Genomic DNA, 17,281 nt, shown 5'->3' with positions numbered 1-17,281 from the left:
GAAAGTTATAACCAATTGGTGGATTCGTAAGCATCGGGATTTTCTCACTTCTCATGAGATTCGATTGAAGACAATAACACTAGAACGATATGTAGCCAACCGTGCAAACACAAGATTTGTCACATTCTTCCTGCTGAATGCGAGGTTACTATTGTCCATCAGGATTAAGTTTATCAGCAACATGGTTTTGACGGATGGGTATGTCGAAGAGCAAAAAAAGGAGTTTCAGGTGGGCAAAAGAGCTTCTGAACGTGTCGGGCTTCTATTTACAACATATTGTGGTCATAATCCAGTAAATTGTACGACCCAGGATGTTCATTCTATGGACCTGACCGATCCATTTGACTGTGACTGCCGAAAACAGTGCTGGAGTTAGATGTTGTTGCCCTTTTCAATTTGGTTTTTTTGTAAACCTGATGAACAATTAACCCTCGTGCTTTTGTACAGTTTGTAAGCTGGAGTTAGATGTTCCTGTCCTTTTCAACTCGGCTGTGACTGTCATATTTTCTTTGAAACAAGGCAAATGGCTTGCCATTCGTTTAATTTAGAGTGAAATATTGTAACAAATCCAAACCAAGGGAAATAACATCACTTTCGCCGGCTGCTTGAGCTCACTGTGCATTATAGAAGCCAAGTGATTAGCCCCCACCAGCACCCACAAACTTATTTCGAACTAGCACATCAAATGGGCTGTAAATTTTCATAGGAAAGGCTGCATGACCGTGACAGGTTTGGATTCTGACATTTGGGACCCGCGAGGAAATAGCCTATCCAAGGTGGTGTCGACTTACTAGCCATTCAACAAACGATTCTGCCTACCAGCCGTTGGATTGACATCCAACATCTGTCGTGTATCTTCTATCTCTTGTCTTCTTCTTCCTCCAATCGCCCAAACCAAACCACCCCATCGGCTCCGCCTGCTCCCGCCTCCCATGGCTGGTTGCGCCTCTGCCGCCCTACCGTACTTACCCTCCAACGTTGGCCAGTCCCGCCCTCTATTCCCCCACACGTCCTGTTATTCTCCGGCGACGTCAGCCCCAACACGCACCCGCACCCGAACCAGTCAACCCTCGTACTCCCCTCCGCCTGCGACTGGATCGGCGCATCTTCAAAGGCTCCTGTTCGTTCCGTCCGAGGCCTCACCGTCGTCCTCCACCTTGCGGCCTTGGTTCGCTCGTCGTGCGCGATGCGCCACCCTCTTGCGTTGTCAACGTCGTCAACAACCGAGAGGAACAAGGAGATGACTGTACATGGACATGATGACAGTAGGGACCCACCAGCGTCATGGTAGTACGCAAGCAAGTGCCTCTATAGTACAAGCCCAAAAATATGGTTCCTCCTAATGGTTGGACATCTGGGGCTCACGCCATTGTCAACGTAGTCAATAAACGAGAGAATTACACTACAAGCGGTTGACACCAGGGACCCAGCAAGTCGCACAGTTTTTTTTAGGAACAAGCAGTTGTTATTTATACTAGTTTTAGCGACGGATCAGGGTAACAACGGGGCTGTGCGGGGGCTGTGGCCCGTCTAGCCAGGGTTTTATTTATGTTTACCACATCATGAGCTCAGTTGTGTTTTTTTCTTGCTGAAAATGGCTAGCCTAGTTCTATTTTTTTAAGAAATACCCAAACAAGGCCTACTTGCTTTATCGGCCATGCTGGGCTGCAAATCTTTCAAGACGAGGAGAGTTTCATTCGGTTTGCCCAGAAATGGGTTGTACATTTTTAAAACACATCAAACCGGGAATTAGTTTCAATTTTTTTCATTACAAGATCTTAAATTCCATTGATTTTTATGCATGGACAATTATTTGGATTTTATATTTATATAAATTATTTTTCAAAGTAGTTTGAATGTGAATCGATATTTCTGGATTAAAAACAGTTGACCGCACCGAAATATGCAAAATTTCGTATACTTTTTAACCGTGGCCACAATATGGGGTGTGATGCTAACAAAGAGAAGATGGGCTCCAAAAAATTCTTAAGAATTAGCAAATGGGCTGTACATTATTAGAAATAATGGCAGATGGGTTGTATGCTATTTTCCACAGATTTGAGGCTGACTTGTGCGCCTACTATAGGTTGACGCGTATGCTTTCATAAAAAAAAGGTTGACGCACACGCAACGCCCTGTCAACTTAGTCAACACACGAGAGCAGTGACTGTTGGATGTCCATCCAACGGCTGTCGTGCTTCTTCAATCTCTGCTCTTCATGCTCAAGCCGCTCAAACAAGCGCCAGCGGGACTGCCTGCTCCCTCCTCCCACGGCTGGCTATGCTGCCGCGCAGGCCTCACGGCCCCACCGTACTCCCATCGCTGACCTAGCCATCCCTCTACTCACCCACACATGTTGTTACTCTCCGGCGACGGCAGACGAACCAGTAAACCCTCGTACTCCTCCGCGTGGGAAACAACTGCCGAGTATTCCCTGGCTTTGTGTCGTTCCCTTCCTAGGCCTCGCCGTCGTCCACCGCCCTGGTGCTCTCGGTGCGGTCTGGTCAACGTGGTCAATGAACGACATCCATCGGAAGTGGACTGTACGTAGAGAGGCTGACAGCTGGGTCCACGGTCGCACGCAAGGAAATGCCTCCTTATTACGCGCAAAATAATGATTCCTCCACCTGACAACTAGGACCCACAGGAAGGGCCTCTGTATTTCGCGAAAAAAACGTTCCCCCCGCTGACAGGTCGGACCCACCAGCTATATCTTCGCACGCAAGGAAGTGCCTCCTTATTACGCCCAAAAAAATGAATACCCCCTGCTAGCTGGGACCCACCATATTGTTGGGCTGACTTGTGGGCCTACTAAGTTGACAGGGACAGAGAGCTTTGTCAACTTAGTCAATACTCCAGTGACCGTATGATGTCCATCCAACGGCCATAGTGCTTCTTCAACCACTGGTCTTCTTGCTCCAGCCGCCCAAAGCAGCGCCGGTCGTGCCGCCTGCTCCTGCCTCCCGTGGCCGGCTGTGCTATCGCGGAGGCCTCACCGCCCCCATACTACTCCCACCACTGGCCAGGCCATCCCTCCACTCACCCACACCCCCTGTTATTCTGCGGCGACGGCAGCCTCACACCGCAGCCGAACCGGTGAACGCTCGTACTCCTCTCTGTGTGGGCATCCACTGCCGTGTCTTGCACAGCTCCGCATCGTCCCCTTCCTAGGCCTCACCGTCGTCCACCACCGTGGCGTGGTCAATGTGGTCAACGACCGACTTCCATCGGAAGAGTACTGTACGTGAAGAGGCTGACAGCTGGGTCCACGGCAGCCGCAAGGAAGTGCCTCCTTATTACGCGGAAAATAATTATTCCTCCACCTGATAGTGGGGACCCACCGGACGGGCCACCAGTATTTTGCGAAAAAAATCGTTTCCCCTGACTGTTGGGACCCACCGGACGAGCCACCGTATTTCGCGAAAAAAAACGTTCCCCCCGCTGTCAGCTCGGACCCACCAGAAGTGCCTCCTTATTACGCACAAAAAATGAATACTCCCCCGGCTAGCTGGGACCCACCTTGCTGGGAGGCTGACTTGTGGGCCTACTAAGTTGACGGGGACGAAGTGTTGGGGAACGTAGTAATTTCAAAAAAATTCCTACGCGCACGCAAGATCATGGTGATGCACAGCAACGAGAGGGGAGAGTGTTGTCTACGTACCCTTGTAGACTGGAAGCGAAAGCGTTAGCACAACGCGGTTGATGTAGTCGTACGTCTTCATGACCCGACCGATCAAGCACCGAAACTACGGCACCTCCGAGTTCTAGCACACGTTCAGCTCGATGACAATCCCCGAACTCCGATCCAGCAGAATGTCGGGGAAGAGTTCTGTCAGCACAACGGCGTGGTGACGATCTTGATGTTCTACCGTCTCAGGGCTTCGCCTAAGCACCGCTACAATATTATCGAGGATTATGGTGGAGGGGGGCACCGCACACGGCTAAGAGATCAATGATCAATTGTTGTGTCTCTGGGGTGCCTCCCTGCCCCTGTATATAAAGGAGTGGAGGAGGGGCCGGCCAAGGAGGGTGGCGCGCCCAAGGGGGGAGTCCAACTCCCACCGGGAGTAGGACTCCCCTTTTTCCTATTAGGAGCAGGAGATGGAAGGAAGAGAAAGGATGGAGGAAGGAAAGGGGGGCGGCCCCCCTCCCAATTCGGATTGGGCTTGGGGGGGCGCCCCCTCCCTTGCTCCTTTCCCCTCCTTTCCACTAAGGCCCAATAAGGCCCATATACCTCCCGGGCGGTTCCGATAACCTCTCGGTGATCCGGTATTTGTCCCAATCTCACCCGGAACCTTTCCGGTGTCCAAATATAGTCGTCCAATATATCGATCTTTATGTCTCAACCATTTCGAGACTCCTCGTCAAGTCCGTGATCACATACGGGACTCCGAACAACCTTCGGTACATCAAAATATATAAACTCATAATGAAACTGTCAACGTAACGTTAAGCGTGCGGACCCTACGGGTTCGAGAACAATGTAGACATGACCGAGACACGTCTCCGGTCAATAACCAATAGCGGAACCTGGATGCTCATATTGGCTCCCACATATTCTACGAAGATCTTTATCGGTCAGACCGCATAACAACATACGTTGTTCCCTTTGTCATCGGTATGTTACTTGCCCGAGATTCGATCGTTGGTATCTTAATACCTAGTTCAATCTCGTTACCGGCAAGTCTCTTTACTCATTTCGTAATACATCCTTTCGCAACTAACTCATTAGTTGCAATGCTTGCAAGGCTTAAGTGATGTGCATTACCGAGAGGGCCCAGAGATACCTCTCCGACAATCGAAGTGACAAATCCTAATCTCGAAATACGCCAACCCAACATGTACCTTTGGAGACACCTGTAGAGCACCTTTATAATCACCCAGTTATGTTGTGGCGTTTGGTAGCACACAAAGTGTTCCTCCGGTAAACGGGAGTTGCATAATCTCATAGTCATAGGAACATGTATAAGTCATGAAGAAAGCAATAGCAACATACTAAAGATCAAGTGCTAAGCTAACGGAATGGGTCATGTCAATCACATCATTCTCCTAATGATGTGATCCCGTTAATCAAATGACAACTCATGTCTATGGCTAGGAAACATAACCATCTTTGATCAACGAGCTAGTCAAGTAGAGGCATACTAGTGACACTCTGTTTGTCTATGTATTCACACATGTATTATGTTTCCGGTTAATACAATTCTAGCATGAATAATAAACATTTATCATGAAATAAGGAAATAAATAATAACTTTATTATTGCCTCTAGGGCATAATTTCCTTCACGAAGGGCTTTGTCAACTTAGTCAATATGAACGATTCTAGCTCCAGTGATCATACGATGTCCATCCAACGGCCGTAGTGCTTCTTCAACCTCTGGTCTTCTTGCTCCAGCCGCCCAAAGCAACGCTGGTTGTGCCGCATGCTCCTGCCTCCCGTGGCCGGCTGTGCTGCCGCAGAGGCCTCGCCGCCCCTACTATTCCCACCGCTGGCCAGGCCCTGTGGCGACGGCAGCCTCACACCACAGTCGAACCAGTGAACCCTCGTAGTCCTCTCCGCGCTGGCTTCCACTACCGCGTCGTCCCCTTCCTAGGCCTCGCCGTCGTCCACCGCCGTGGTGCTCTCCGCGCGGCGTGGTCAACATGGTCAAGGAACGACTTCCATCGGAAGAGTACTATACATGGAGAGGCTGATAGCTGGGTCCACGGCCACAGCCCAGTTTTTTTGTGATTTGCCAAGTAAGTCGCTTTGTCAGGCCTGTTGGGGTGTAAATCTTTCAAGACGAGGAGAGCTTTCATTCGGCTGGCCGAGAAAATGGCCCATCAGTAATGAGAAATGGGTTGTACATTTTTAAAATACATCAAATCGGCAATTAGTTTCAAATATCTTTTTTTTATTTCAAGATTTTAAATTACATTAATTTTTATGCATGGAGAATTTGTTGGATTTTATATTGATATACATTTATTTTTAAAATCAGTTTGAATGTGAGTCGAAATTTTGGGATTAAAAACAGTTCGGACCACACCGAAATATGCAAAATTTCGTATAATTTTTTAATCGTTGCCACAATATGGGTTGTGATGCTAACAAAAAGAATATGGGCTCCAAAAAAAACCTTAAGAATTAGCAAATGGGCTATAAATTATTAGAAATAATGGCAGATGGACTGTATGCTGTTTTCCACAGATTTGAGGTTTTCCTAAAAAAGGTTGACGCACAAGCACTGACTGTTGGATGTCCATCCAACGGCCGTCGTGCTTCTTCAATCTCTACTCTTCCTGCTCCAGTCGCTCAAACAAACGCCCGCGGGACTGCCTGCTCCCTCCTCCTCACGGCCGGCTGTGCTGCCGCGCAGGCCTCACCGCCCGACCGTACTCCCATCGCTGGCCTAGCCATCCCTCTACTCACCCACACCTGCTGTTATTCTCCGGCGACGGCAGACGAACCAGTAAACCCTCGTACAGTCGTACTCCCCTCCGCGTGGGAAACAACTGCCGAGTCTTCCCTGCCTCCGTGTCGTCCCCTTCCTAGGCCTCGCCGTCGTCCACCGCCCTGGTGCTCTCGGCGCGGCCTGGTCAACGTGGTCAACGACCGACATGCATCTGAAGTGGACTTTATGTGGAGAGGCCGATAGCTGGGTCCACGGTCGCACGCAAGGAAATGCCTCCTTATTACGCACAAAATAATGATTCCTCCACCTGACATCATGGACCCACCGAAAGGGCCTCTGTATTTCACGAAAAAAACGTTACCGCCGCTGACAGCTCGGACCCACAAGCTATATCTTCGCACGCAAGGAAGTGCCTCCTTATTACGCACAAAAAAAATGAATACTCCCCCTGTTAGCTGGGACCCAGTATAGTGGCAGGCTGACTTGTGGGCCTACTAAGTTGACGGGGACGGAGGGCTTTGTCAATTTAGTCAATATGCACGATTCTAGCTCCAGTGACCGCACGATGTCCATCCAACGGCCGTAGTGCTTCTTCAACCTTTGGTCTTCTTGCTCCAGCCGCCCAAACCAGTGCCGGTCGTGCCTCGTGCTCCTGCCTCCCGTGGCCGGCTGCGATGCGGCGGAGGCCTCACCGCCCCCTACTACTCCCACCGCTGGCCAGGCCATCCCTCTATTCACCCACACCCCCTGTTATTCTGCGGTGACGGCAGCCTCACACCGCAGCGAACCAGTGAACCCTCGTACTCCTCTACGCGTGGGAATCCACTATCGCGTCTTCCCCGGCTTCGCGTCATCCCCTTCCTAGGCCTCGTCGTCGTCCATCGCCCTGGTGCTCTCGGCGTGGCATGGTCAACGTGGTCAAGGAACGGCTTCCATCGGACATGGACTGTATGTGGAGAGGCTGATAGTTGGGTCCATGAACGCAACAAGGAAGTGCCTCCTTATTACGTGCAAAATAATTATTCCTCCACCTGACAGCGGGACCCACCGGACGGGCCACTGATACGTCCATTTTTGCATCATGCTTTTATATCAATATTTATTGCATTATGGACCGTTATTTCACTTTATGTCACAATACTTATGGCTATTCTCTCTTATTTTACAAGGTTTACATAAGGAGGGAGAATGCCGGCAGCTAGAATTCTGGGCTGGAAAAGGAGCAAATATTAGAGACCTATTCTGCGCAACTCCAAAAGTCCTGAAACTCCACGGAACATCTTAAAATAAATAAAGAAAAATCCTCGCCAAAGATGAAGGCCAAGGGGCCCACACCCTGCTCACGAGGGTGGGGGGCGCCCCCCTAGCGCGCACCCCCTACCTCGTGGGCCCCCTGGTGGCTCTCCGACGTCCATCTTCTCCTATATGAAGTCTTTTGATGAGAAAAAAATCAAGAGGAACTTTTCGGGACGAGACTCCGCCGCCACGAGGCGGAACCTTGGCAGATCCAATCTAGAGCTCCGGCAGAGCTGTTCTGCCGGGGAAACTTCCCTCCCGGAGGGGGAAATCATCACCATCGTCATCACCGACGCTCCTCTCATCGGGAGAGGGCAATCTCCATCAACATCTTCACCAGCACCATCTCATCTCCAAACCCTAGTTCATCTCTTGTACCCAATTCTTGTCTCAAAGTCCAGGATTGGTGCTAGTAGGTTGCTAGTAGTGTTGATTACTCCTTGTAGTTGATGCTAGTTGGTTTATTTGGTGGAAGATCATATGTTCAGATCGTATATGCATATTATTACCCCTCTGATTATGAACATGAATATGCTTTGTGAGTAATTACATTTGTTCCTGAGGACAAGGGAGAAGTCTTGCTATTAGTAGTCATGTGAATTTGGTATTCATTTGATATTTTGATAAGATGTATGTTGTCTAGCCTCTAGTGGTGTTATGTGAACGTCGACTACATGACACTTCACCATTATTTGGGCCTAGAGGAAGGCATTGGGAAGTAATAAGTAGATGATGGGTTGCTAGAGTGACAGAAGCTTAAACCCTAGTTTATGCGTTGCTTCATAAGGGGCTGATTTGGATCCATATGTTTCATGCTATGGTTAGGTTTACCTTAATACTTTTGTTGTAGTTGCGGATGCTTGCAATAGGGGTTAATCATAAGTGGGATGCTTGTTCAAGTAAGAATAGCACCCAAGCACCGGTCCACCCACATATCAAATTATCAAAGTATTGAACGCGAATCATATGAACGTGATGAAAACTAGCTTGACGATATTCCCATGTGTCCTCGGGAGCGCTTTTCCTATTATAAGAGTTTGTTCCGACTTATTCTTTGCTACAAAAGAATTGGGCCACCTTGCTGCACTTTATTTACTTTTGTTACTTGTTGCTCGTTACAATTTATCCCGTCACAAAACTATCTGTTACGACTTATTTCAGCACTTGCAAAGAATACCTTGCTGAAAACCGATTATCATTTCCTTCTGCTCCTCGTTGGGTTCGACACTCTTACTTGTCGAAAGGACTATGATAGATCCCCTATACTTGTGGGTCATCAGCCACCGTATTTCGCCCCCTGACTGTTGGGACCCACCAGCTACATCTTCGCACGCAAGGAAATGCCTGACAGTCGGGACCCACCTGGTCGAAGCGTACATAGCGTTGTCATTTTGGTCGCGAACGTGTACGTACATATATACTGGTCGATGTAGAGGTGCGCACGTGTCGTAGTAGAGGCGGCCAGGGTGCAAGAAAGAAAATACAGCCACGTATGTGTACATACGGGCGGGGTCTCGAACGCCTACTCGCGCATACGTACGGCCAGGGCTCGTGTACATGGCTGAGTCGAAACGGAGAAACAACGTTGTCGTCGTGTTCATGGGGAGGCAACGGAATGCGTCGTGTTCATGGGGAGGCAATGGAATGCGTCGTATTCATGGGGAGGCAACGGAATGCGTCGTGTTCATCGGGGGGGCTTGGATGGAACAAGCAATGGAAACGAGGCCTGGCGTACCGCACAACGGAGGAAACAGACCTCCTACGTTCGAAACGGGGTCCTGTTGATCGGGAGGGGTCTGGCGTACCGCAAAACGGAGGAAACGGACCTCCTACGGTCGAAATGGGGGTCCTGTTGATCAGGAGGGGTGTGGAGTACCGCAAAACGGACGAAACGGACTTGTGTTGGAGCGCTACGGTCGAAACGGGGGTCCTGTTCATCGGGAGGGGTGTGGCGTACCGCAAAACGGGACTCCACGGGATACTGTTCATCTCCACCGTCGACCCCCTCCAGCCTCCATGAGCTACTGTTCATCCACCGTCGACCTCCTCCAGCCTCCACCTATGACTGTTCATCCACGGGCTCCTGTTCATCCAGCCTCCACCGCGCGCTACTCCACCGGCTACTGTTCAACCAGCCCTCTCTACGGGCTCCTGTTCAACCACCCCTCCACGAGCTACTGTTCATCCTGCCCTCCACCGTCTACTGTTCATCCTACCCTCCACGGGGTGGTCCTGTTCATCCAGCCCTCCACGGGGTCCTGTTCATCCAGCCCCAACCGGCTCGATCGATCGGGGCCCTGTTCATCCAGAGGCAACACCACGGGGTCCTGTTCATCCACCCCCACCGGGAATTGTTCATCCAACCCCCCCCCCCAACGCTCACTGTTCATCCAGAGGTAGCATCGATCGGCTTCAGTTAGCAGCAGTAGCGAAGGAATCGCTCGATCGGGTTCAGTTAACAGCCATCGATCAATCGCTCGGGTTCAGTAACGCGTAGCCTGCAGTGCAATCGCTCGGGTTCAGTTAGAGCCCAACGCCTTGCTCGAGTTCAGTTAGAGCCAACGCCTCGCACACACGGACGTACATGTACGAGAGAAACGCGCATCGCTCGGCCCCGACCTCCCACCGTAACTGGGAACTCCCCGAAATTTTCCTCGCCCTCGCTTCTACCACGGTTTTTTCCGTCATGGACGGCCCAAAGAATGTCATACAACTGCGTCTCTGGCCCGCCCAGGACGAAAAGCCCATTTTCTGTCATGATTTTTTTGTCATAGAAGTAGGAGCCCACCACATCTATGATGATACCGGGTTTTATCACAATTATCGTCATAGAAGTGTCATATGTATGACAGAAAAAAATTTCGTTCGGCCCAAAATGTCACGGATGTGTCTTTTTTTTGTAGTGTGTATGCAATGCAATCGCCCTGTAATTGCTTTACTTTATCACTAAGCGGTAGTGATAGTCGTAGAAGCAATAATTGGCGAGACGACAACGATGCTACGATGGAGATCAAGGTGTCGCGCCGGTGACGATTGTGATCATGACGGTGCTTCGGAGATGGAGATCACAAGCACAAGATGATGATGGCCATATCATATCACTTATATTGATTGCATGTGATGTTTATATTTTATGCATCTTATTTTGCTTGGATCGACGATAGCATTATAAGATGATCTCTCGCTAAATTTCAAGGTACAAGTGTTCTCCCTGAGTATGCACCATTGCGAAAGTTCACCGTGCCGAGACACCACGTGATGATCGGGTGTGATAAGCTCTACGTTCACATACAACGGGTGCAAGCCAGTTTTGCACATGTAGAATATTCGGGTTAAACTTGACGAGCCTAGCATATGTAGATATGGCCTCGGAACACTGAGACCAAAAGGTCGAGCATGAATCATATAGTAGATATGATCAACATAGTGATGTTCACCATTGAAAACTACTCCATCTCACATGATGATCGGACATAGTTTAGTTGATTTGGATCACGTGATCACTTAGATGATTAGAGGGATGTCTATCTAAGTGGAGTTCTTAAGTAATATGATTAATTGAACTTTAATTTATCATGAACTTAGTCCTGGTAGTATTAGCATATCTATATTGTAGATCAATAGCTCGCGTTTAGCTCCCTGTTTTATTTTTGATATGTTCCTAGAGAAAAATAAGTTGAAAGATGTTAGTAGCAAAGATGTGGACTAGCTCCGTGATCTGAGGATTATCCTCATTGCTGCACAGAAGTATTATGTCCTTCATGCACCGCTAGGTGACAGAACTATTGCAGGAGCAGATGCAGACGTTTCTGAACGTTTTGACAAAAGCTCGGTATGATAACTACTTGATAGTTTAGTGCACCATGCTTTACGGCTTAGAACCGGGACTTCAAAAATGTTTTGAATGCCACGGAACATATAAGATGTTCCAAGAGTTGAAATTGGTATTTCATACTCATGCCCGTGTCGAAAGGTATGAGACCTCTAACATTACTTTGCCTACAAGATGAGGAGAATAGCTCAACCAGTAAGCATGTGCTCAGATTGTCTGAGTACTACAATCACTTGAATCAAGTGGGAGTTAATCGTCTAGATAAGATAGTGATTGAAAGAGTTCTCTAGTCACTATCACCAAGTTGCTAGAACTTCGTGATGAACTATAATATGCAAGGGATAACGAAAACGATTCCCAAGCTCTTCATGATGCTGAAATCGACGAAGGTAGAAATCAAGAAAAGCATCAAGTGTTGATGGTTAACAAGACCACTAGTTTCAAGAAAAGGGCAAAGGGAAGAAGGGGAACTTCAAAAAGAACGGCAAGCAAGTTGCTTCTCAAGTGAAGAAGTCCAAGTATGTACCTAAGCCTAAGACTAAGTGCTTTTACTGCAAAGGGACTAGTCACTGGAAGCGGAACTGCCCCAAGTATTTGGCGGATAAGAAGGATGGCAAAGTGAACAAAGGTATATTGGATATACATGTTATTGATGTGTACTTTACTAGTGTTTATAGCAACCCCTCGGTATTTGATACTAGTTCAGTTGCTAAGAGTAGTAACTTGAAATAGGAGTTGCAGAATGAACAGAGACTAGTTAAGGGTGAAGTAACGATGTGTGTTGGAAGTAGTTCCAAGAATGATATGATCATCATTGCACACTCCCTGTACTTTCCGCATTAGTGTTGAACCTAAATAAGTGTTACTTGGTGTTTGCGTTGAGCATGAATATGATTTGATCATGTTTATTGCAATACGGTTATTCATTTAAGTTAGAGAATAATTGTTATTCTGTTTACATGAATAAAACCTTCTATGGTTATACACCCAATGAAAATGGTTTGTTGAATCTCGATCGTAGTGATACACATATTCATAATATTGAAGCCAAAAGATGCAAAGTTAATAATGATAGTGCAACTTATTTGTGGCACTGCCGTTTAGGTCATATTGGTGTAAAGCACATGAAGAAAATCCATGCAGATGATCTTTTTGGAATCACTTGATTATGAATAAGTTGATGCTTGTGAACCATGCCTCATGGGCAAAGATGACTAAGACTCCGTTCTCCGGAACAATGGAGCGAGCAACTGACTTATTGGCTATAATACATACTGATGTATGAGGTCCAATGAGTGTTGAGGCTCGCAGCGGGTATCATTATTTTCTGACCTTCACAGATGATTTGAGCAGATATGGGTATATCTACTTGAAGAAACATAAGTCTGAAACATTTGAAAAGTTCAAAGAATTTCAGAGTGAAGTGGAAAATCATCGTAACATGAAAATAAAATTTCTACGATCTGATCACAGAGGCAAATATTTGAGTTACGAGTTTGGTCTTCAATTAAAACAATGTGGAATAGTTTCACAAACTCATGCCACCTGGAACACCACAACGTAATGGTGTGTCCGAATGTCATAACCGTACTTTATTTCATATGGTGCAATCTATGATGTCTCTTACGGATTTACCACTATCGTTTTGGGGTTACGCACTAGAAACAGCTGCATTCACATTAAAAAGGGCACCATCTAAATCCGTTGAGATGACATCGTATGAACTGTGTTTTAGCAAGAAACCTAAGTTGTCATTTCTTAAAGTTTGGGGTTGCGATGCTTATGTGAAAAAGTTTCATCTTGATAAGCTCAAACCCAAGTCGGGGAAGTGCGTCTTCATAGGATACCCAAAAGTAACTGTTGGGTACACCTTCTATCACAGATCCGAAGGCAAGATATTTGTTGATGAGAATGGATCCTTTCTAGAGAAGGAGTTTCTCTCAAAAGAAGTGTGTGGGAGGAAAGTAGAACTTGATGAGGCAACTGTACCTGCTCCTTTATTGGAAAGTAGTTCATCACAGAAATATGTTTCTATGACTCCTACACCAATTAGTGAGGAATATAATGATGATGATCATGTAACTTCAGATCAAGTTACTACCGAACCTTGTAGGTCAACGAGAGTGAGATCCGCACCAGAGTGGTATGGTAATCCTGTTCTGGAGGTCATGTTAATTAACCATGACGAACCTACGAACTATGAGTAAGCGATGATGAGCCCAGATTCCGTGAAATGGCTTGAGGCCATAAAATCTGAGATGGGATCCATGTATGAGAACAAAGTGTGGACTTTGGTTGACTTGCCCGATGATCGGCAAGCCATAGAAAATAAATGCATCTTCAAGAGGAAGACGGACGCTGATAGTAGTGTTACTATCTACAAAGCTAGACTTGTCGGAAAAGGTTTTGACAAAGTTCAAGGTGTTGACTATGATGAGATTTTCTCACTCGTAGCGATGCTTAAGTCTGTCCGAATCATGTTAGCAAATTGCCATATTTTATGAAATCTGGCAAATGGATGTCAAAACTACATTCCTTAATGGATTTCTTAAAGAAGAGTTGTATATGATGCAACCAGAAGGTTTTATTGATCCTAAAGGTGCTAACAAAATGTGCAAGCTCCAGCGATCCATCTATGTACTGGTGCAAGCATCTCAAAGTTGGAATATACTTTTGATGAGTTGATCAAAGCATATAGTCTTATACAGACTTGTGGTGAAGTCTGTATTTACAAGAAAGTGAGTGGGAGCACTACATCATTTCTGATAAATATATGTGAATGACATATAGTTGATCGGAAATAATGTAGAATTTTCTGGAAAGCATAAAGGAGTATTTGAAAGGAGTTTTTCAAATAAAGACCTCGGTGAAGCTACTTACATATTGAGCATCAAGATCTATAGAGATAGATCAAGACGCTTGATAAGTTTTTTCAATGAGTACATACCTTGACAAGATTTTGAAGTAGTTCAAAATGGAACAGTCAAAGAAAGAGTTCTTACCTGTGTTACAAGTTGTGAAATTGAGTAAGACTCAAAGCCCGACCACGGCAGAAGATAGAAAGAGAATGAAAGTCATTCCCTAGGCCTCAACCATAGTTTTTATAAAGTATGCCATGCTGTGTACCAGATCTATTGTATACCCTACACTGAGTTTAGCAAGGGAGTACAATAGTGATCTAGGAGTCGATCACTGTACAGCGGTCAAAATTATTCTTAGTGGGATATGGATATGTTTCTCGATTATGGAGGTGACAAAAGGTTCATCGTAAAGGGTTACATCGATGCAAATTTTGACACTGATCCATATGACTCTAAGTCTCAATCTGGATACATTTTGAAAGTGGGAGCAATTAGCTAGAGTAGCTCCATGCAGAGCATTGTTGACATAGAAATTTGCAAAATAGATACGGATCTGAATGTGGCAGACCAATAGACTAAACTTCTGTCACAAGCAAAACATGATCACACCTTAGTACTCTTTGGGTGTTAATCACATAGCGATGTATACTAGATTATTGACTCTAGTAAACCCTTTGGGTGTTGGTCACATGACGATGTGAACTATGGGTGTTAATCACATGGTGATGTGAACTATTGGTGTTAAATCACATGGCGATGTGAACTAGATTATTGACTCTAGTGCAAGTGGGAGACTGAAGGAAACATGCCCTAGAGGCAATAATAAAGTTATTATCTATTTCCTTATTTCATGATAAATGTTTATTATTCATACTAGAATTGTATTAACTGGAAACACAATACATGTGTGAATACATAGACAAACATAATGCCACTAGTATGCCTCTACTTGACTAGCTCATTAATCAAAGATGGTTAAGTTTCCTAACCATAGACATGAGTTGTCATTTCATTAACAGGATCACATCATTAGGAGAATGATGTGATTGACTTGACCCATTCCGTTATCTTAGCACTTGATCGTTTCGTATGTTGCTATTGCTTTCTTCATGACTTATACATGTTCCTATGACTATGAGATTATGCAACTCCCGTTTACCAGAGGAACACTTTGTGTGCTACCAAACGTCACAACGTAACTGGGTGATTATAAAGGTGCTCTATAGGTGTCTCCAAAGGTACTTGTTGAGTTGGCGTATTTCGAGATTAGGATTTGTCACTCCGATCGTCGGAGAGGTGTCTCTGGGCCCACTCGGTAATACACATCACTATAAGCCTTGCAAGCATTGTAACTAATGAGTTAGTTGCGGGATGATGTATTATGGAACGAGTAAAGAGACTTGCCGGTAACGAGATTGAACTAGGTATTGAGATACCGACGATCGAATCTTGGGCAAGTAACATACCGATGACAAAGGGAACAACATATGTTGTTATGCGGTTTGACCGATAAAGATCTTCGTAGAATATGTACGATCCAATATGAGCATCCATGTTCCGCTATTGGTTATTGACCGGAGACGTGTCTCGGTCATGTCTACATAGTTCTCGAACCCGTAGGGTCCGCACGCTTAACGTTCGGTGACGATTTGTATTATGAGTTTATGTGTTTTGATGTACCGAAGGTAGTTCGGAGTCCCGGATGAGATCGGGGACATGACTAGGAGTCTCGAAATGGTCGAGACATAAAGATCGATATATTGGACGACTATATTCGGACATCGGAAAGGTTCCGAGTGATTCGGGTATTTTCGGAGTACTAGAGAGTTACAGGAATTCGCCGGGGAGTATATGGGTCTTATTGGGCTTTAGGGGAAAGAGAGAGGAGAGGCTGCGCGCCCCCTAATGCTTAGTCCGAATTGAACTAGGGGAGGGGCAGCGCCCCCTCCTTCCTTCTCTTCTCTTTTCCCTTTTCTTCTCTCCTACTCCTACTACTTGGAAGGGCTCCTAGTTCTACTAGGAAAGGGGGAATCCTACTCCCGATGGGAGTAGGACTCCCCTAGGGTGCGCCATAGAGAGGGCCGGCCCTTCCCCTCCTCCACTCCTTTATATACGGGGAGGGGGCACCCCTTGGAGACACAACAATTGATCGTTGATCTTTTAGCCGTGTGCGGTGCCCCCTCCACCATAATCCACCTCGGGCATATCGTAGCGGTGCTTAGGCGAAGCCCTGTGTCGGTAGCATCATCATCACTGTCATCACGCCGTCGTGCTGACGGAACTCTCCCTCGAAGCTCTGCTGGATCGGAGTTCGTGGGACGTCATCGAGCTAAACGTGTGCTGAACTCGGAGGTGTCGTGCGTTCGGTACTTGGATTGGTCGGATCATGAAGATGTACAACTACATCAACCGTGTTGTGCTAACGCTTCAGCTTTCGGTCTATGAGGGTATGTGGACACACTCTCCCCTCTCGTTGCTATTGTAGCGACCCGACCCGAATGGATCAAGCGCTCTGTGCTCAGGTGTCATCCCTGGATCAGTAATGCTGACACCACACAGTACATCGAAGGATTTATAGCAGAGTGGCAATCACACACTTATTACATCGTTGTCTCAAAGAGAACTTATTACAATAAACATGGCTTAAGGCCATCTAGTGTCGATAACAACGGAAGACTCGGAAGATAAATGGGTCCATCAACTCCAACGGCATCACTGAGTATAGAACCACGACCTAAAAACATCTTACTCGTCGTCTGAAAAGTCTGCAACATGAGAAGTTGCAGCCCGAAAATGGGTCAGCACATGGAATATGCTGGCAATGTAACACATAGGGAGTAATGGAATGAAACAGCTATACTATATGCATATATGGCTGGTGGAAAGCTCTATGGT

Source organism: Triticum urartu, chromosome 6 (assembly GCF_003073215.2).
Source record: "Triticum urartu cultivar G1812 chromosome 6, Tu2.1, whole genome shotgun sequence".
NCBI classification, from domain to species: domain Eukaryota; kingdom Viridiplantae; phylum Streptophyta; class Magnoliopsida; order Poales; family Poaceae; genus Triticum; species Triticum urartu.
This window is presented reverse-complemented; position numbering follows the sequence as displayed.